This window comes from Ochotona curzoniae, unplaced genomic scaffold (genome assembly GCF_017591425.1).
Source record: "Ochotona curzoniae isolate NIBS_2020 unplaced genomic scaffold, NIBS_Ocur_1.0 scaffold_4763, whole genome shotgun sequence".
Taxonomy (NCBI): Eukaryota; Metazoa; Chordata; class Mammalia; order Lagomorpha; family Ochotonidae; genus Ochotona; species Ochotona curzoniae.
The window spans coordinates 4,521,807-4,543,602 of NW_024467123.1; the positions used below are offsets into that span (position 1 = coordinate 4,521,807).

The window sequence follows — 21,796 nt, forward strand, 5'->3', positions numbered from 1 at the left end:
CTGTATACAGCGGCTTTAATGCAGAAAAAAAAAAAAGTCAGGCCCCACTCTGTATCTCCCTTCCTGTGAATTAGTGTTGACCAATGCTGCTTCTTAGTCAACCTCTTACTGAAACCAGATCACTCAACTGAAGGAGTGGTGCAGCTGGCCCACAGGGAGCCTTCTCAGATTATTCACTCCTCTAGAAGCAACATCTTCATATTCAGTTTTGTCTTCAAGGTTTTTCCAGGAACCCCAGACCCTGAGCAAAAACTACCACCTGCATGTAGCCCCAAGCTAAATCTGGAGTCTACTTTGCCATCAACAAATCCCCAAAGGACACAATACTGGGACTGCTGCATGGTGTAATAGACTAAACTTCCACTTGAGGTGCCAGTATCCCATACGGGTTCCAGTTCATGCCTTGATTACTCCACTTCAATACAGCTACCTCCTTATAACCTGGGAAAGCAACAAGGATGGCTCAAATCCTTGGACCCATGCACCCAGATGGAGAACCAGATGAAGCTCCTGGCTCTGCTATGGCCACTGCAGCCATTTGGGGAGTGAACAGGCAGATGGAAGACCTCTGTCTCTCCTGTCTCCTTTTCTGTAGCTCTGCCTCTTTCAAATAACACACATACACACACATCCATGAGTCCAAGTACAAGTACTGCAAATAAACCATAGCCCAGCACAGGGGTTGAACACACACCTTTTATTCCTAACTTCACTCTGCAAAATGCCTTATCCTTAACCCCACAACAAAACTAGGAATTAAGTGACAGCTGCCCAACTCCAAGCCCTAGGCTTTGCAACAAGTACCTACTGTCATCCATCACTTTGCTGTCAGTGATTGATTTGTTGCATGTCAGGCAAAATGACTCAGGTTAAGGACTTCCTTGCCAGCTGACGGTATAAATGTTTCCTTCTCTGAAATGCTATAGCCAAAATAACGACTTCCATGCATGCGATGCAGTGGGCCCTTGCTGACATTATCAGTGAATCCTAAATTCTGTTTGAATGGGCTGAGTAACTTCCTTCAAACACAGCCGTGAACACTCAACAGTATGACCTCTGGGGCTAAGGTCTTAGAAGGTATCACAGCTTCCTCTGCATTCTTGACCACTTGCTCTGGAGGAGATCAGAGGCAGCCTGCCAACGCCCATGGGAAGGGAAAGGGACTCGGAAGTACTCCCCATTCCAGCGTTCAGATGACTGCAAATGCTGCCACTTCCTGCCCACAGCAGCATGACATGCCCAGAAGTATAAGCAATCCAGCTCCTCTGCTCCCTAATTCCTGTACATCAGTAAGTGTTTCAAGTCATTAAGTGGCAGGATAAACCGTGCCATCACTACTAATTCACATTCTAAGATTCCTGAGGCAATTTCAATGTGATTACTGTATAATAATTTGGCCAGTCTTTGTCCCTGGTTCCGGGAAGGGACTCTCAATCTTTGAAACACCCTAGCACAGAGGAGTCTACTTGATTCCTCAGTGCCATGGATCATTCTTGAGCTTACCCTAACAAGCTGACTCAGGGTGACGACTGGTTACCAGAAAGACCCCACCTGATTACAGGGCTGGGCCCTGAGCCAGGCAAACCTTTTCGTAGGACAGAAGGATGAAGACTGGTTTCTGTCATTTGACCCTTTCTCCTGCCACACCACCAAGTAAAGACCCTGTCTGCCTCACTCAGGTAAGCTTCCTGGCTGAGACTGTCAGACACTTGTACTGTCTCCAGGAGTCTCTTCCATTTCACCTGTACCCTTCATGAGGAACTACACGGGAGGCACATGCCACCTCAAATGTCTTCCTTTGGTAATTTCACCTGGGCTTATTCACAGACACTGAGCGCCTCATGGGCAGGAATGGCTCTGAAGGGCTGACCTTTAGTTTACACATGGAAAGGAAAGCTGTGTTCAGAAAGTACACAGCTTGTAGGCACAAACTGGCATTTCTTCTTGATAGGAAGCAGCTTTCTTCAGGAAGATGAGATAGAGGTTTGACACCTGGCCAAGACAGGAAATGACCACAGGGGATGTAACTGCACCACTCCTCCTTCAAGCTGCCCTTCCATAGCCAGCGACACCCCTTCCCAACGGCAGAAGGCCAAGCCCTTACCCCTCAGCTGCCCTCACCCCTTAGCTCAGCTTTCTTATTTGCTGTTTTAGTCCTTTGTAAATCTATCCACCATCAGTGTATTTTATATACTAAAACTACTGAACCTGTAGAAGATTTAATTCTTCCATGTACTGTAAGTCTAGCACTGTCTTGAGTTTGGAATTCAAACTTCAGGGAATTCTCAAGCTTGAGAGTGCTCAAGGGATCCCCAGATTTGTGGCTAGACTCTGGAATCAAGGTAACATGGGGACAAGCAGACTGTTGTGGGGGCGAGGGTGAGACACCTATGGCGAGGCTGTCTGTGGGCCCCACGCTGCTCTATCAGAACTGCATGACAGATCAAGTTTAAGTACATGGTTAGGTTTGTTTCTGTTTAGTTTTACGTAAGCAAACCTAGCCTATAATTTTTCTTCTATTCCCCATGTCTGATTTTGTTATCTAGGTTATACAGTTCCACACAATCAACGTAGGTGCTTTCCTTATATTGCTGTTCTCTGGAGCAGTCTATAATTTGGACACATTACCTCCGGAAGAGCTGGGAAAAAAAACTGACAAAACCATGTGCCCAGGGCCTGTTGTGAGAGTATGGGAGGTGGAGCCTCTTTCAATAACAAATTCAACTTCCTTAACATTTAGAGGAATATCCAGGTTTTCTATTCCATTTGAGTCAGCTTTATTAGGTTTTAATTTTCTAGAGAATTCCTATGTCATTTGAATTGTTAAATGTATTGGTATAAAGTTACTCCAGGTATTTGTTCTTAGTTTATAAAGAGAGAGAAGTAGAACGAGAGAAGCTTTCTATTGCTGATTCACTTCCCAAATGGCCACAATGTCTGGAGCTGAGCTGATCTGAAGCTAGGAGCTCAGCTCCTTCCCGGTCTCCCATGTGGTTGCAAGGACTTGGGCCATCCTCTGCTGCTTTCCCAGGCCATAAGCAGGGAGCTAGATGCGAAGTAGAGCAGTTGGAACATAAACTGAAACCCATATAGTGTTTAATCACTATATTCTAAAAAATATGACATTTGAAGTTATGTCACTTTTCTGCATTCTCATTTTTTACGTTAGTTGGTTTATATGAAAGAGAGAAGGAAACAGAGAGAAAGGCTGACATTCCACCTGCTGCTTTATTCTTCAACTGTTCACAATAGCCAGGTCTGGGCCAGGATTTCATCCAGGTCTCCCATACGGGCAACAGGGACTCAAGCGCTTGGGCTATCATCTGCTGTCTTCCCAAGACCATTAGCATGAAGCTGGATCAGAATTAGAGGAGGCAGAACTTAAACCACCACTTCAATAGAGTTTAAAGCCATACTTAGCTGTAATACCTGCTCTTCTTTCTTTTCCAATTAATCTTTCAAATAGTTGATTCTACTAGCCATTTAAAAACCTGAATCTCTTAGCAATTTTAATTCTTTCAAAGTATTTTTAAAAATGTAATCAATCCCAAATCCCAATTCTACCACTTATTTGCAGTAGGCTTGTATACGTTTCTCCCTGAGCCTCAGTTTTCTCACCCGCACAGTGAGAATAATAAAAGCTGTAAGACTGTTATGAAGATTAAATGAGATAACATTTGAGGCTGGTGTAGTGGTGGATGCAGCTAAACCTCCATCCACGGAGCCAACATTCCACATGGACCCCAGTCTGTATCCCAGTTGTTCTATATCTGATCCATCTCCTTCCTTACAGACTGGGAAAACAGCAATGGCTCAGGTCCTTGGGCCCCTGTAGCCACATGGGAGACTGGAAGAAGCTCCTGGCTCCTGCCATCAGATTGACTCAGCTCTGGCCACTGCAGCCATTAGTGGAATGAAACAGTATGTGAAGATCTCTCTGTCTCACCTTCTCTGTAAAATCTGCCTTTCAAATAAAAAAATAAATCTTAAATATATATGTGTGTGTGTGTGCGTGTGTGTCTGCATGTATATATATTTGAAAGGCAGAGTGACAAAGGCAGGGAGAGAGATCTCTGTTGGTTCATTCCCCAAATGGTTGCAATAGCTGGGGCTGGACCTGGGTCAGGCCAAACCAAAAGAGACAGAACCCCCATCTTGTTCTCCCACAAGGCTAGCAAGGGCTCAGTCACTTGAGCCATCACTCGTTGCCTCCACAGGCACGTTAGCAGGAAGCTTTATTAGAAGCAAAGCACCTGGAATGCGAAGTAGCATTCCAATCTGGAGTGTTGCAAGCTGTAGTTTAACTTGCTATGCAACAACACTGGCTAGGGGCAACATATCAGGTGGTACAACTGTAGAGGCTTACACGTACTACTATGTTATTCACTGGCCAAGCCTGACAAGCAGGTGTGAGACCGATCGGCTAAGATGTAGAGGTGACTGGTCACTGTGCCAACCAAGCACAGTAGCTTAACCCAAAGCAGGCAGAAATGAGACAAATTCTAGATGATGGGCTCAGGCGAGGTTTTAAAAAGATCCTAACATGTGCAAGGGCAGATTTCAATGTCCTAGGATATCAGGAAAGCATTCCCAGGCTGGGCAATCAGCAGTAAGAACTCAAATAGAAGAACATGATAAAGAACAGAGACAAAGAACCAGCACAACATATTTGTCTTACCTTAACAGATTTGATTTTCCCAAAGAACAAAGGGGTAAAAATAATAAGAGGTCATGAAGATCCTCAAACACTAAAGTCTCATGAACTTTCAAGTGGTGGACAACAAGAAATTGGTGACGGTTTCAAGATCACCCTCAAAGCATTACAGAAGCTCAAAGGCAGAGGGGCGGAGCAGAGACTAACATCTAATACTTCACAGAAGTAGTAACCAACCTGACAGGCAGGCAACGAGAAGGAAAGGCATTGCAGACTTCACAGAATTGAGCAACACCTAGGCCTCAGAGACAGCAGACACACAGATATCATGAGTGGTGCCCAAATTAAAAGTCCTATGTTGCTGGAGATGGAACCCAGGAGAAAGAAGTGTGAAAGGCAGTTTTGAAAATACATAAGCAGGGTCTGGCACAGTAGCCAGGGGGCTAAATCCTTGCCTTACATGTGCCGGGATTCCATATGGGCACCAGTTCAATGTTCTGGCGGTTCCACTTCCCATCCAGCTCCCTGCTTGTGACCTTGGAAAGCAGTAGAGGACAGCCCAAAGCCTTGGGACCCTGCACCTGCGTGGGAGACGTGGAGGAGGTTCCTGGTCCTGGCTTTAGATTGGCTCAGCTCCAGCCATTGCAGCCACTTGGGTAGTGAAACAGCAGGCAGAAGATCTTTCTGTCTTTCCTTCTCTCTGTTAATCTGCTTTTCCAATAGAAAAATTATAACATCTTAAAAAAAGAAAGAAAATATACAAGTAACACACTAGAATAAATGTGTCCCTATTGTTCCCAATCTTTAGAAACAGCTGACAGAATATACATGGAACAGAGTTGGAAAATGAGAATGAGTACCGAAGGAAGAAAAAAAGCAGAATACTAAAAGCAAAAATTGAAATATTCAATAGACCTAGGCAAGTTAAACTACAAAACCAAATGTTGACTATCGAAAAGACCAACAAACTTACATATCTCTGAAAGATTACGCAAACATAAAGAACAAATAAGGTAAAGTATGAAGAGTTCTCAATTCTATCATTTTGCTAATGAGCACCCTGAGAAGCAGTAGGCGATGGCTCAAGTTGGGTCCGTGACACTCACACAAGAGATCCTAGCATTGCCCTGGCCTAGTCCTAGCTGTTACAGGCACTGAGGGAGTAAACCAGCGGCTGGAGAGCGATTTCTGTCTGCCTTTCAAATAAATAAAAATAAGAAACAATGAGACCCTACCTAATTCGGTTTAACATAAGATGAGTAAGGAGAGAAAAGAATGTAGGAAGTAGAATGCAAACAGAGGATGAACTGGAATCTGTAGCTGAGGCACCCTAATGGGAAACTCTCACACAAAGATGAAAGAGGTTCATTAGAATAGTCAGGAACGGAAATGCCACTGGAGAGCATGCAAACACCAGAAATCTCAAGCATGTGTGTTACTCTGCTTAGCACATGCACTTACAAACTATAAAACTATACCTGCACTCTAAACCTACCCAAACTAGAGGGGGTTCAAATGATTAAACCAAAAACAATGCAACCAAGATTGAGGAAAAAAACAAAAACAACTTAAAATTTAAGTTCTAAAGAGTCAGTATGTATAGAAGGGTTGCATAAGCCTTCCTGCACTATCCCCTTGAAGAGACCATGGGCAGGGCCTGTCAATGTTTCTGGGACCCTGATGGGTCCTAGGTTTCCCTACAGCGGCAGGAGGCTCAGTGGGCAAGGAACTCCAAAGAGAAATCAACAGGGAAGCCAGGACACAGCTTTTCTCCAGGTCTCAGGTTTCACTGCTCTGCTGCACAGCAGCCTCATAAAGTCTCAGCAGACCCAGAGATGATCCGACATACATGATTGCTGGACACCTAGGGCTCCTCCCTAGACCTCCAAGTCCAAGCCTGTTGAAACAGCAGCTTGTTGGATAAACCGAGTTAGCTTCTGTTATCAGTCCACAGGAAATGACTTTGCCTTCCAAAGCAGAACACAACACCAAAAAACAGATGCATAAAGCCACAAGTAAGTGCTCACAAATCCAAAGTCCCCTGAGAGAGTATAAAGAAACACAGCTCACTTGAAGGGGGCTCCGTAACTATCAGGAAGCTCAAAGCCAGAGCCACCACAGCAGAGGCATCCAGATGACATGGAGGCTGCCAGCTTCCATGAGACCCGGAAAAGTGGGTGAATCCTCAAGCAAGTCCCCACAGCAGAGCAACAGCACCTGCCTCAATGTTCTGTAGAACTATCTGAAAAATGGCTGACATGAAGACAAATCCCTGCAGAGCATCCAACCATGGAACATCATGGAGGCACCCATCACGAATCCTTGGGCCACGAGGTGGGGCATGGAGCATCATGGCGGTACCCACCATGACCCTCTGAGTCACAAGGTGGGGCATGGCAACTAACAGTTGTACAATGCCAACAGTGCCTCTGGACCAGATTCAGGGAGCTCCAGAGGACACAGCACACCATGTGAGGCAGCCCCTTCAGGGTAGCTTCCTGGTAATCAGTCGCAAAAAGCAGTGCTGGCACCTGGGTAACAGACTCAAGTCAAAACTGGACAGTTGCATGGCCTGTGCAGACAGCTTGGAGAAATGGGGAGGTGAAGTAGAAGCAAATAGACCCCTGGGCAGTGAAGAGTGGGCGGGTGGCTGGTTAGGAGATAGAAGAGGCAAAACAGGAACTAAGAAAAGGTGTTTAATGGTCTTTGTTTATGCTCACCACAACATCTAACCAACAAGACACACCTAACTGCATTCCAACTAAAGACAGGCTCACTTGGCAGTTGCTGTTGGCCAACTTCAGCCCTTGGTCACCTCTGTGCTATTGACAGGGCTATGAAAGGGGCAGCCACAGACACGGAGGAGGCTTGTTAAGCAGGCTGACCAAGTCACTGTCACATACTTCAGGTGTGGTCTGCCTGCCCTGACCAGAGCACACCCTACTGTCAGCAGCACAGTCTGAGGGATTACAGAACATTCATGGGAAACACAAACAGCCTAGCCTCAGCCCATTGCAGAGTAGGGACTAGAGCTGACCAATGACCTTCTGGTTTAAGGTAACAAAACAGGCACCACTAGAAGGGGTCAGTGGTAGCAGACTTGAGGAGCCAATAGCCAATCTGAACGAGACAGGGATTGACTACAGTAGATACCACCTGCTTTTCTGCAGTACTGTTTTGTGGACGGCAACAGGCACAGACCTAGAGCATCTGACATCAAGACTGAACCAGAGAATAGCTGGGTTTTGCCTTCCAAAGTTTCTCTATACGTGGAGATGACTGCTCAGCAGCACTGGGCACAACTGCAGAAATGCCAGTATTAAAGCTCCAGGTACACGCAAGGTAGAAGTCAGGAGTCAGCCTCCAACTTCCACAGCACCCAGATAGATCCTGGGAGCCCCAGGGCACAGAACCCCAGTTGTCCTCACAGGAAAAAGGTAAACTAACACATTTTATGTAACATATTACTTGGCTCTTTCCTCACTTTCCCCATTATCCCATTTCTGCTTTTTGGCTGATATCCCAAATAAACCGTGCGGTCATAAGTCATTTTCTCAGGTTCCATTTTCAGGAAGCAGTAAAAGCAAGACTCCAACTGAAGTACTCCAAGGGCAGCAGCACCTACATGGGACACCCAGGAGAAGCTCCTGGCTTTGCACTGGCCCAGCTCCAGCCATTGAGGCCATCTGGGAGGTGAACCAGTAGATGGAATATTTCTCATTCTTTTATGTAAATGTGCCTTTTAAATAAAAAATAAATCTTAAAATAAATAAATAAATATCTGGCTCCACTTTCTGGACTGTACAAGAGAACATGTCACCTCTTTAGAAGCAGGAAATGTGACACTGTATATAATGGGATACTCAGTATAAGTTAGACGCAAAGCACAAAGAAGAGCACATTGTTTGTAGCAAAATCAAATTATCTCAATTCAATGCCTAAACCACCACCCGCAATATATATTTTATCAGGATACATTCATTCATTCATTCAAATACAACAAACAGTAAACTAGTTTTCAACAGCAGCAGCAAAGCAAATGGAAGAGGAGGATCAAAAATGAAGGGAGAGTGCCAGGGCTCAACAGGTTAAGGCACTGCCTGGGACAGCCTGTGCTCAGCATACCCGGGGTTTGAGTACCAGCTCCACTTTGGGCTTCAGCTTCCTCCCTGCTAACGCCCATCCTGGGAGGCAGCAGGTGTTGGGTAGCTTGGGTCCCTGTAACCCACATGTGAATTCTAGGCTGAGGATTTTGGCCTACCCAGTGGATATAAGCGCTCTCTGTCTCTATCTCTATCTCAAATAAATATTTTAATAATGAAGAATAAAACAGAGAAAATAAGAGTTTATATTAAATATTCAATACAGAGTGCTTAGAAAGCCCAACGCAGTAGCCTAGCAGCTAAAGTCCTCATCTTGCATGCCCGGTATCCCATATGGGTGCCAGATTGTGTCCCAGTGGCCCCACTTTTCATCCAGCGCTGGCCATTGCAGCCACTTGGGGGAGAGAACCAGCGGATGGAAGATCTTTCTCTCTGCCTCTCCTCCTCTTTACATATCTAACTTTCCAAAAAAAAAAAAAAAAACTTTAATTAAAACAGAAAGTGTTTAGATAAACATAATATTCATTTTCCTCCCTGAACAGGGAATTGAGTAACTCAGGTTTTTGAACCACAATCCAAAACAGAGAAAAATAAAGAGCAAAACACTGATGACTTAAATGATAAACTATGATTTTCATGAATTGGAGGCTATAAAAATAAATACAAAGATACCAAAATTCTCAAAAACTAACTCACATGCCACTTCAAATTATTTTGAATATTATCAGGAGCAAATGTTTAATACGTTGAGAAACACTACTCTAAACATAAGAGGATCTTCAAAAAATAAACAAACACACAAACCTCCACATGTATATGTAGCTACTACAATAATTAACTTGAGGGTTCAACTGGATTCACATCAGAAAGGAACTTGGTACTAGTTCAATCACAAAACCCCACTTCTCCTAACACACATGCATAGTATCGTCCAGCTTTATATAATACATAATTAGAAAATAGGTGACTACTTCTTCTTCAATACATAAAGTTAGATTTTTTTCTAAAGAAATCATTATTTTCACTTGAAAGGCAGAGTTATAGAAACAGAAAAAGAAACACAGTGTGACAGAGAGATTTTCCATTTGCTGGTTCCCAACCCCCAAATGGCCACCAATGAACACCGCTAGGGTAGTTGGAAGCCAGGAGCCAGGGGTTTCATTTATTTTTCCTTTTTTTTTTAAGACTGATTTTAAAAATTTTTATTGGAAAGCCACGTATACAGAGAGAAGAAGAGACAGAGAGGAAGATCTTCCATCTGCTTATTCACTCCCCATGTGGCTACAACGACCCGAAGCCAGAAGCCAGGCACCTCTTCCGGGTCTCCCACAAAGATGCAGGGTCCCAAGGTTTTGAACCATCCTTGACTGCTTACCCAGGCCACAAGCAGGGAGTTGGATGGAAAGCTAGACCACCAAGATTAGAACCAGCACCCATATGGGATCCTCGCATGTGCAAGGTGAGGACTTCAGCTGCTAGGCTACCACGCTAGGTCCCAGGGGCTTCTGAGTACAGAAGCCATCCTCCACTGCTGCCTTCCCAGGCACATTACAAGGAGCTGGATCAGAAGTGGGGCAGCTGGGGCTCAAACTGGCACCTTTTTGGTTTGCCTGCAGTGCAGGGTAGAGCCTTAGCCTATAATGCCATGGTGCCGGCTCTACTGTCAGGAAATTTTTTGAATACTGAGTACTCCTAATGGATATTACTCTATTCATTTTTATTTGTTAATACAAAATCTCCAAATTCTGCCTTTTAGACTTTCCACAGACCCTACTCATTTAACGGTATTTCCACCAAAAACAAGATAATCATCTTTTTGTAACAGTGTTAGAATTATATCTCTCTAGAGATATATTTGTAAATTTTTACTAAATTTAAAACTATTGTGAAAATGAGAACAACACTCACAATATTCACTTCCTTAGAATTTTTCCTCTAAAAGAGACAATACTTTTCTTTTTTTTTTATAAATTTTTTAAAGATTTATTTTTATTATTTTTTTATTGGAAAGGCGGATATACAGAGGAAGATCTTCCATCCGATGATTCACTCCCCAAGTGAGCGCAATGGCCGATACTATGCCAATCGGAAGCCTCTTCTGGATCTCCCACGCGGGTGCAGGGTCCCAAAGCTTTGGGCCGTCCTCGACTGCTTTTCCGGGCCACAGGCAGGGAGCTGGATGGGAAGCGGGGCTGCCGGGATAGAACTGGCACCCATATGGGATCCCGGGCGTGCAAGGCTGCACAGCCGGGTCTCCCAAGAGTTAACTCCACAGCACAGCTTGTTTCTCAAAGGTGTAACAGGAAGGGCAATCATGGCCTGATACATTTAGCCCCCATGGTTTGACTACAATTTCCCTCCTTCCTGCTTCCCCTTTTTGCACATCCTTGGGGGAGCTTAGGTGTTGCTTAACCATTGGGAAGATCCTGGGAGGGGCCAAGCAGACTATATAAGAGAGTTTGACTTTGAATAATGACTTCACTTCACAAGAATAAGCCTCAGTGTGTTGTGTGTGTTGTCTGTCTTGTCTGTCTCATAACCCTAGTCCCTCCGCTCGGCTTGGGGCTTGGGGTATGTGGCGACGTGGGCGTTGCCAACACAAGGCATGGACCTTAACCACTTGCACTACCGCGCTGGGCCCGAGACAATACTTTTCATATAAATTTCCTTTCAATAAATTGTCCTGAAAAATAATGTAGAAAAAATACTTCCTGTATATACACAAACTAAAAGACCAACAGTAGAGAATTTTCAATTTTTTTTGAAGACTATTTATTTGAAGACATAGAAAGCAAAGCTAAGACAGGGAGAGATGGTCCGTGTGGCTCTTCAGATGGCTGCCAGGCCCAAGTCAGGAGCTAGGAACTCATTCCAGGTCTCCCACGTGGGTAGCAGGGATCCTAGCTCCAGTACTTGGGCCATCTTCTGCAGCCTTCTCAGGCCAGTACTAGGGAATCAGCTTGGAAGTGGAGCAGCCAGCACTCAAATTGTGACCTACACAAAGGATACTGGCACTGCAGACAATGGCTTTACCTACTATGACACCAATTCCGGCTCCCAAGTATTCTTTTTAACATTTCTCTCAATTTAGAAAATCAGGATCTAAATTCATGTTGGTTATTACCATGCTAACAACTTCCTTTACTGTGCTGGCTCAAAATGTGGGTACTACCATCTTTTCCCAAGTCAGTATGCCTGCTCCCTAACTCTTTTCCTGTGATTCCCACATTATTGCTCTTATTCCAATCTAATCACTGTGCTAATACTACCTACTAACTCTTAACTAGCCTCTGAACTCCATTTTTCTACTCATACATGTGTACACATCACTGCCACAGAAATTTCCGTAAGATATAATTTTCTTCATGTCACATTCCCTACCAAGACTTCCAGCTCATTCCAACAGAAACATTCACTTTCCATTTCACTCATATTCCAAAGCACAGCTCACATAACCCTTCTATGTTCTAGCATGTCTGAGCTGTAAAGGACCTTGACAAGAACTAACAGTTTGTTCCTTTGACATTGATCACTTTCACTTGGCAAATGTAAGTTTTATTACTTACATATGAGAGGGTCTTCAGAAACCGCATAAAAAATGCACACCATGAAAAAAAAAGTACATAGATTTCAGAATATTTTACACCAGATTAACTTACTTCTAGTTCCATTTCTCCAAAAACCTTTGGAGTCTTATCTTACCATTCCAACTATAAACCAACAGAGACGAGCTTTGAGTCTGCTGAGTCCTTTGTGCCTTGCTGTCATGCACTGACAGGATCTGCCAAACTAGCATCATATAAAACCGAAGTATCTTGTTTGGAAACTTAAAGATAAAAACTTAATCTTGGAACCAAAAGATCAGAACATGCTTTGGGGATGCACTGACATTTGAGATGACTTTAAAACTTGAGAATAAAAGGGTGGGGAAGGAATACACCAGGAGCAAATAGTAAGGGACCCAGAGGGGAGCACTATCAAGTGATAAAGTTCTAGAATTAGAAGAGCACTGATCACAGGAACCAAGAATTTCAAGAAAGGAAAAAAAGACAACTCTTAACAGCAAGCTAAAGATAAGAAACCGCGAAGAATCAGAAAGCACGGCACTTATCGGCAGAGCAAATCCAGCAACTTGGCAGGGATGCAAGGAGGGCAAGAGAATGCCAAGGAAACAAGAGCGGGACAAAATACCTTCATTAAGTGCACAGAAAATGCTTATTATGAAAAAGCTACATTGGGACTTCAAGACTTTTTGCATTAATATGAATTTATTTTTAAGATTTATCAATTTTTATTGAAAAGGCAGATATACAGAGAGGAGGAGAGACAGAGGAAAATCTTCCATCCAATGATTCACTCCTCAAGTGGCTGCAACAACAGCTGAGCTGATCAGAAGCCAGGAGTCTGGAGCTTCTTCCAGGTCTCCCACGTAGGTGTAGGGTCCCAAGGCTTTGGGCCATCCTTGACTGCCTTCCCAAGCCACAAGCAGAGAGCTGGATGGGAGGCAGAGCGGCCAGGACACGAAGCAGTGCCTATATGGGATCCTGGCACACACAAGGTGAGGACTTCAGCCACTAAGCTACACCAGGCCCATGAATTTACTTTTTTAAATTCTATTTTTACATGAACTTTTGGAAGTTGGCTCATATTATCCACATTAACTCCAGTTTCCGACTCTGCTGATCCTGAAGGGCAGTAGCGCCAGCTGAAGTACTTGGGGTCCTGCCACCTACATGGGAGACCAGAATTGTGCTTCAGCTTCCAGCTCTAGCCAGACCCCAATCCTGGTGCTGTATATTACATGTGTGGAGTAGGCCAGCAGATGGAGTGCTCTTGCTCCATCACATAAAAATAAAATAAACTCCTGAAACAGAAAATATGTGAAACCTTCTGAAATATCATAAACAACTCAATTTATAGCTTATTTCCTATACTATGAGTTAAGCAGCATCAATTTAGGCAGGCTGATAGTGAGAAGATAGGCTGAGGATTGCCCAGTTCATAAGGCACAGCCCCAAACTGCCACCCTCTGCTCTAAATCCCACTGGTGGTGGCTGGTGGTAGGGGTGGATTTCAGATTCTCTTTTTAACACCTGACTCAGGTTAGAAGTTCCCAATGTGGTGGCAGGTTCGGCACACCCTATCTCATGAAAGAGGGTGGTGGTCAAACCCAGCCACCCCTAAAACTGTCTCATTTTAATATTTGAATTGCACTGTCCCAGTCACAACTTTTAGCCTATAAAAGGATGACAAGGAATTCTGCTAATTGCAGCTGATTCTGTTTCCTATGCTTGCCTACACTCCAGTTTAAGTGTATAGCGTTCCCTTTGCCTTTAAATAAATCTTGCTTTCCTATTTACCTCTATCTACACCTCGTCTATGAATTCTTTCACATGTGGAAACAAGAACTTGGACCAGGTCTAGCCTAGGGTATCTGCAGCAATAATTAACAAGAAACAAGTATTTTTCACCTTGAAACGGAGGTTCAACATTTACAAGAGGAAGAAAACAAATTATTTACTAACTTGTTAGAAGGATGATTCAAAAAAAAGGGGGTGATTCAGAAGCTAACAAAGTATAGTACTGAAACTAAAGAAGCTCAAATAAAGGTATGATGATGACTGATAAGGACTCCTAATTACTAAGAAATGTGAATCTGCTTTCTTATAGCTGATGAGCTTACCTTAGATATGTGCCCAGATAAAAATGTACTTCCAATTTTCTCCAAACAGCTTTGACCTATGCTTCCATCTCATGAATTCCAAGACAGTATTGAGAGGATGCATATTTTCATAAATCTGGTTAGGGGAAAAAAAAAAGAATTGATTTAAGACTGAACTTTTACTTAGAGCTACACAAGTAGAAGAAACACTAAGCATATCTCAAATATAAAACTATACATTTGAAAAGAAAAAAATGAAAACATCCACAGTGTTTTTACAAACCTATTACTTTACAAATTTCCCAACTTCTGTCAAAAAGAACATGAAAATTTAAGCTGTGGGCCTGGCGTGGTGGCGCAGTGGTTAGGATCCTCGCCTTGCATGCCCAGGATCCCATATGGGTGCCAGTTCTAATCCTGGCGGCCCGGCTTCCCATCCAGCTCCCTGCCTGTGGCCCAGGAAAGCAGTAGAGGATGGCCAAAGACTTTGGGACTCTGCACCCCGCCACCCTATCCCCACCCCCCCACCCCCGCGTGGGAGACCCGGAAGAGGCTCCTGGCTTCAGATTGGCATAGCATCAGCCGTTGCGCTCACTTGGGGAGTGAGTCATCGGACGGAAGATCTTCCTCTCTGTCTCTCCTCTCTGTATATCCACCTTTCCGAGAAAAATAAAATAAATCTTAAAAAAAAAAAAAAAAGAAAACTTAAGCTTGTGAGAAAAAAGTACTCACATATAAACATTTCCAGGTTAGCTAAAACTTTAGAGAAACAAAAATCATACTTCAGGGCCCAACGCTGTGGCCTAGCGGCTAAAGTCCTTGCCTTGAGCTCACCAGGATCCCATATGGGTGCCAGTTCTAATCCCGGCAGCTCCACTTCCCATCCAGCTCCCTGCTTGAGGCTTGGGAAAGCAGTCGAGGATGGCCCAAAGCCTTGGGACCCTGCACCTGAGACGGAGACCCAGTAGAAGCTCCTGGCTTCTGATCTGCACAGCACCAGCCACTGCAGTCACTAGGGGAGTGAATCAGTGGACGGAAGATCTTCCTCTCTGCCTCTCTTCTTCACTGTATATCTGACTATACAATAAAAAAATAAATAAATAAATCTTTGGGTAAAAAAAGGAGAAGGACAAATATCTCCTAACCACTGGTTTTCTCTCCAAATGCCTGTAGCAATCAGGATGAGCCAGGTAAAATGAAGAACCAGGCGCTCCTTTCCCAGCCTCTCCCACTGTGCCATCACCTGCTACCTCCCCGGTGTGTACAAACAGGGAGCTAGACAGGACCTGAAGCAAGTACTCCAAATGCGATGCAGGAATCCCACACAGAGAACTTCTTTTCAAAACATAATTAACTACAGAATAAAACCGAAGTCAAGAAGGAAGGCTCCTCCTAGAAGACATTAAAAAAAAAAAAAAAAGATCCTTTGGATAGAAGTCCCTAATTTAAGCCAACTGTACCATCTGCTGTTTCCTTGCCAGTGAGCAACTAGACCACCAAGTATCTAATATAACTCTGGCACATTAAGTTTGTCAGGGAGGTTCTAGAGGTGGTTTTTCTGGTCAAAGAAGAGATGGTCAGTGCTTTTCTTAACATAAAACTGTGTTGGAAGGTGGCAGCTCGAACATCCCGTAGGGAGGGAACTGAAAGCACAACCAACAGAGTAAGGACGGAAGTCAGGGTAAAACACAGTGAGGCAGGGCCAGCCTGCACCAGCACCCCACACAGACAGGTGCCAGATCAAGTCCCAGCTGCCCATTTCTCGTCCATTTCAGCTCTCTGATTGTGGACTGAAAAAGCAATAGAAGACTGTTCTTGGCTCCCAGCTGGAGCTCAGCTCAGCACAGCTCAGCTGCAACTGTTGAAGCCATTTGGGGAGTGAACCAGTAGATGGATGGAATATCTATCTTTCTTTCTCTCTATGGGGGAGAAAGAAAAGAACTGCCTTTCAAGTAAAATATATCTTAAAAAAAAAAAAAAGACAGTGAGGCTGTTAAACATGAATGAAGGACTGCTGGAGCATGCCAATTCGGATCTTCCCGTTACATGAAATCTTACTAGTATTCTTTAAGCAACCAATGATACAGCATGGACACACCACTGTATCTGTAATGGTAATTCAAATCTCTATTTTTTTTAAAGATTTATTTTATTTTTATTGCAAAATCAAATATACAGAAATGAGGGGAGAGGAAGATCATCTGTCTGATGATTCTCTCCCCAAATTACCGCAATGGCCAGAGCTGTACAGATCAGAAGCCAAGAGCCAGAAACTTCCTCCAGGTCTCCCATGCGGGTACAGGGTCCCAAGGCTTTGGGCCGTCCTCGACTGCTTTCCCAGGCCACAAGCAGGGAGCTGGATGGAAAGTGGAGCTGCTGGGATTAGAAGCGGCCCCCCATGGGATCCTGGTGAGCTCAAGGCGAGGACTTCAGCTGCTAGGCCACTGCGGCAGGCACTAAATCTCAATTTGGATCTCAGCCCAGATCCCTCTTCTGAATTAGACACATATTTCCACACTAGAAAACAACTCTAAAAGTTATTCCTGTGTCATTTCAGTAGGACCAGTATGAAAGACATCACCTTGCAGCACAGAAGCTGTTTATGTCCTCGGCATTCACTTTTCAGTTAGAGGCACACCATCTACCCAGTTACCAAAGCCAGAAGTCTTGGAATCACAAGCCCTCCTCCCTCTGCTATATCTATTACATTAAGTTGCTCCTAAATGCTGCTTCGGATCAGTGCAGCTCTGGCTGTTGCAGCCACTTGGGATTGAATCATTGGAAGGAAGGCCTTCCTCTCTGTCTCTCCTCCTCTTTGTATATCTGGTTTATCCTTAAAATCCGTCTTCCTCATGCTTAAACACATTGTCTTTTGCAGGCTCTCATCTTTCATGTTGCTAACCTCCATTCTTACCTCTATTCTCTGTGCTTACTGAAAAGATGATCAGTATCACCACCCATTAGGGAAAGGAAAACTAAAACTGTAACATACCACCACACAGCCAGCAGAATGGTCCCCATCACAGGGGCAGACAATGGCAAGTACCAAAGAGAACAGAGAAACCAGAACCTCACCCACCACTGTAGCCACACAGCGTGATGTAGTCACTGTGCAGAACAGGTTGTCAAATTCTTCAAGTTAAATGTAAACATAAACTCACCATAAGAACCAACATTTTCTCTCTAGGAACCTACCCAAGAGAAATAAAAATTATCCCACAAACATTATCTAGAAATATTCATAGCAGCATTATCCATAACAATCATGACCTGGACACAATCCAGATGTCTGCCACCTGCTGAGTGAATAAATGAAATATGGGGAAGCCACAGAAGGGAATACTATCAGGCAATAAAAAGAAAGGAAACTTGGATACACACAGCAACATGGACCAACCTCAAAAAGGTATTACGTGAAATAATTCAGATGCAAAAGACTATATCTGAAATTATTCTATGTACATGAAATACTCTCACAAAAGGCAAATTTAGAGGTAGAAAGTACAGCAGTGATTGCCTTAAAAAGACAGAGAAACAGGCCATTGTGGGAGGTAACAAAAACAAGTTAGTGGCCAGCACAATGGTTCAACAGGCTAATCCGCCACCTGTAAGAACCAGCATCCCATGGGGTGCCAGTTCACGCCCCAATTGCTCCACTTCCCATCCAGCTCCCTGCTTGTGGCCTGGAAAAGCAGTAGAGGGAGGCCTAAAGCCTTGGGACCCTGCACCCATGTGGGAGACCTGGAGGAAGTTCCAGGCCCCCAGCTTCGGATCAGTGCAGCTCTGGCTGTTGCAGCCACTTGGGATTGAATCATTGGAAGGAAGATCTTCCTCTCTGTCTCTCCTCCTCTTTGTATATCTGACTTTACAATAAAAATAAAATAAATCTTAGAAAAAAAAATTCTGTGGCAAACACTGTGGTGTAGTGGGTTAAGCCACTGCCTGCAATACCAGCAACCCATATGGGCTCTGGTTCAACTCCTGACTGCTCCACTCCCAACCCAGCTAATGTGCCTAGGAAAGCAGTGGCAGATAGTCCAAGTGCTTAGGTCACTGTGACCACAGGACCCAAGAGGAAGCTCCTGGTCCTGGCTTCATCTTGGCCCAGCCCTGGCTGTTGTCATCATCTGTGGAGTGGCTTTAAATAAAATAAATAAATAAATAAATAAATAAATAAATAAATAAATAAATAAATCTCAAAACACACCCACTTAAGGACATTTACTTCTACTGCTATATGAGAGGAAAACCACAGGAAGTTACCCAATGTCACCAAAACATTGAACATTAGATAGTAAAAAATAAGCTATCTCATCTATTCATGCAGACATGACTGTGTTTAAAAAGAGGGGAAAAAGGAAGCAGCAGCATATCTCCATTACTTACATGAGAAAACTTATTTAAAAACATGCACGGGTTTGGTGCAGTAGCCTAGCAGCTGGGTCCTCCCCTTGCACGTGCCAGGAGCCATATGGGCACCGGTTCTGGTCCTGGCAGCCCTGCTTCCCATTCAACCCCCTGCTTGTAGCCTGAGTAGGTAGTCAAGGATGGCCCAAGGCCTTGGAACCCTATGCCTGCTTAAGAGACCCGGAGGGGGCTCCTGGCTCCTGGCTTCAGATTGGTATAGCTCTGGCCATTGCAGCTGCTCTGGGAATGAGTCAGCAAATGGAGGATCTTCCTCTCTGTCTCTCCTCTTTTCTCTGTATACTTGGCTTTGCAATAAAAATAAATAAATCTCAAAAACATATATATGTGCAAGAGTCTATGTTCACAACATGTGTTCATCATGCATGAAACAGGTTAGAAGCTTGAAAGACTACAAATGTAACTGTTTTGGAGTAGGCAAAGAAGGTGGAATCATCCTAGATGTCCATCAAGAACACAGATTAGACAAAATGTGGCTTATCCACACAGTGGAGTATTACTCAATCGTAACCATAAAAAGAACTGAGTCATGCTACAATATGGATGAACTCTGAAAACAGGCTAAGCCATAGAAGCCAGACAAAAAGGGCCTGATTCCATCTCAATGAAGCATCACAGTAGGTAAGCCCACAGAGACAGGAAGCAGAACAGGTTCATGACTAAAAGGTGGCAGCAAGAATACAGGATGAAACTGTGCAGGGAAGGGGGGAAAAATGATAAACTGGGCTTCAACTGAATTAAAAACCTTTGCTATGTAAAGACACTGTTAAGAAAGAGCGGAAAAAAGATACACTTGGACAATATACTTGCAAACCATGTATATAATAAAGGACTCACCTACAATACACAAATCTCAGAATTCAACAGCAGATAAAAGCTGCAACTAGAAAGTGGGCAAAGAGGCACTTTCTTGAAGAGGATTGCACAAGGCAACCAAGTCCCTGGGAAGATACACTGTCAGCCTCAGCAGGCACCAGGGGACTGTCACTATATACCCACAAGCACCACTGACTCGGTCATGGCAACAATATCAACTGCTGTCAACAGTGTAAAGGAAGCAGTTCCCATACACTGTTGGCTAAACATGCAAAAGTTCAGTAGTTTTTACTTAAAAATTAACCATACTTGGCGAAGGAAATAAACAGACATTTTTCAAAAGAACAGATTCAAGTGGCTAACAGACATGAAAAGATGCTCAGGCTCCCTAACCACCAGAGATACAAATGAAAACCGTGTTGAGGTACCACCTAACTCCAGTCACATTGGCCTACATTCGACTAACAACACCTGCTGGAATGAATGTAGAGAGAAAGGCACCCTCCTTCACTGCTGGTGGGAGTGTAGGCTAATACAACCACTATGGAATTCAGTATGGAGAGTGCTTGGAGAATTCCAAACAAACCTGCCATAGGAACCAGCTATCCCACTCCTAGGAAACTATCCAAAGAAAATGAAATCCGCATATGAGAAGGGGATCCGTAATCCTAATTTACAGCAGCACAAGCTACAGTAGCAAAGACATGGAAACAACCCAGATGCCCATCCAAGGAGGAGTGGGTAGAGAAATGTGGTACATCTACTCCATGGAATACTACTTAGCCAGTAGAAAGAATGAAATTATTCAGTTTGAAACCAAATGAACCCAACTAGAGACCATTATTATGCTCAGTGAAACAAGTCAACCCAAAAGGACAAATACCATACATTCTCTCTGATATAAGGCAACCTTCATGCATATTATAACCCTTCAATACTGTTTTTGCTGCAACCCATGGGTTTTGATGCTGTTTATTTTCACTTCTTCAAAAAGAGTTTTTCTGTTATTGAAATCTTCACTGACTCACGGATCACACAGTAGCATCATTTTCTCCAAGAAGCTTTTGTTTTCTGTTTCATTGACACACTGGTTATTCAGTGCTATAACTCCACAGTGCTGTGAACCTTTTGTCTTATCCTTATTCCCGTTGCTGATTTTGTCTTATAGCTTGTCATTTAAGGGAATGTACAGAACTGCTTATTAGAGACTATCATGTCCAGTTGTCAGGAGAGAACACCGCATGCATCTCTACTTTGCCACTCATCCCACTCTGCTCCGCAACTCTCCATCCTCACCTGCACAGGCAATATTCCCCACTTCAAAATCAAAGATGGACTCCCAATGAAACTGTGGGACATGTCTAGACAACGGGATGCTGCAACGGAACTGTACCATAGAATTAAAAAATAAAAAATTAGAATAAAATTTTAAAATAACCATACTTACACACATTGCCAAGTACATATGTGCCATTCAGAGATTTGTTCAGGGCTCTTGACTGAATCAGGTCTAAACTCCAGTTTTAGCAAAGAGTTCAGCAGGAACCTCTCACTGGTACCTGCTCACTGGCCAGCTCAACCGGCAGCATCCGAGTGAGGTCTATCTCCCTGGCTTGCATTCAGCAAGATTCCTGCTAGGTCAGCTAATACAAAATTCCTCTCAAATTTCTCTGGTCATTTCTTTGCTACTCATCCCACTCTGCTCCTTGACTATTCATCCTCAGCTGCCCAGGCTGTATTCATTCGTTTGGAGCACAATCTCTCCTCAGCCCAAGACCCTATCTAGTGGCCCTTGTCCCTATTAACATAGTCCTGAAAGAACAAAAGGCTTCCTTTGTAGGCTTTAACAGTGCCTACCAGGCTTTAACAGGTGCCACTCAATATTTTTTCCTTTAGAATAGTACTTCCTTATCTCAAACAAGGGAAAACTTACATCCACAGAAAAATCCTGAAGACAAATACTCAGAGTAGTGTAGGTTTATTTTCAATGGCAAAAACTAGAAGAAAATCATTATCCTTCAGTAGGTGAAAAATCAAGCAAACTATGGGATATCCATACCAAGGAATCCTATTCTGCGACAAAAAGGAACTACTGAGTCCCAGGAATGTGGATGTATCTCAAGGGACCAGGTTGAG

The 21,796-nt window shown here is 43.7% G+C and overlaps 1 protein-coding gene across 1 annotated transcript in view; it reads right to left on the reverse strand.

The window, feature by feature from the left end:
• The window catches only part of BMPR1A (bone morphogenetic protein receptor type 1A), a 63,396-nt gene extending 48,867 nt beyond the window's left edge, over nucleotides 1–14,529 (reverse strand). Inside the window, exon 1 of the mRNA XM_040970413.1 lies at nucleotides 14,441–14,529. The gene's annotated coding sequence lies outside the window, so the exon portion shown is untranslated. The remainder of the gene's footprint in view (nucleotides 1–14,440) is intronic.
• Between the last annotated feature and the right edge of the window lie 7,267 nt (nucleotides 14,530–21,796).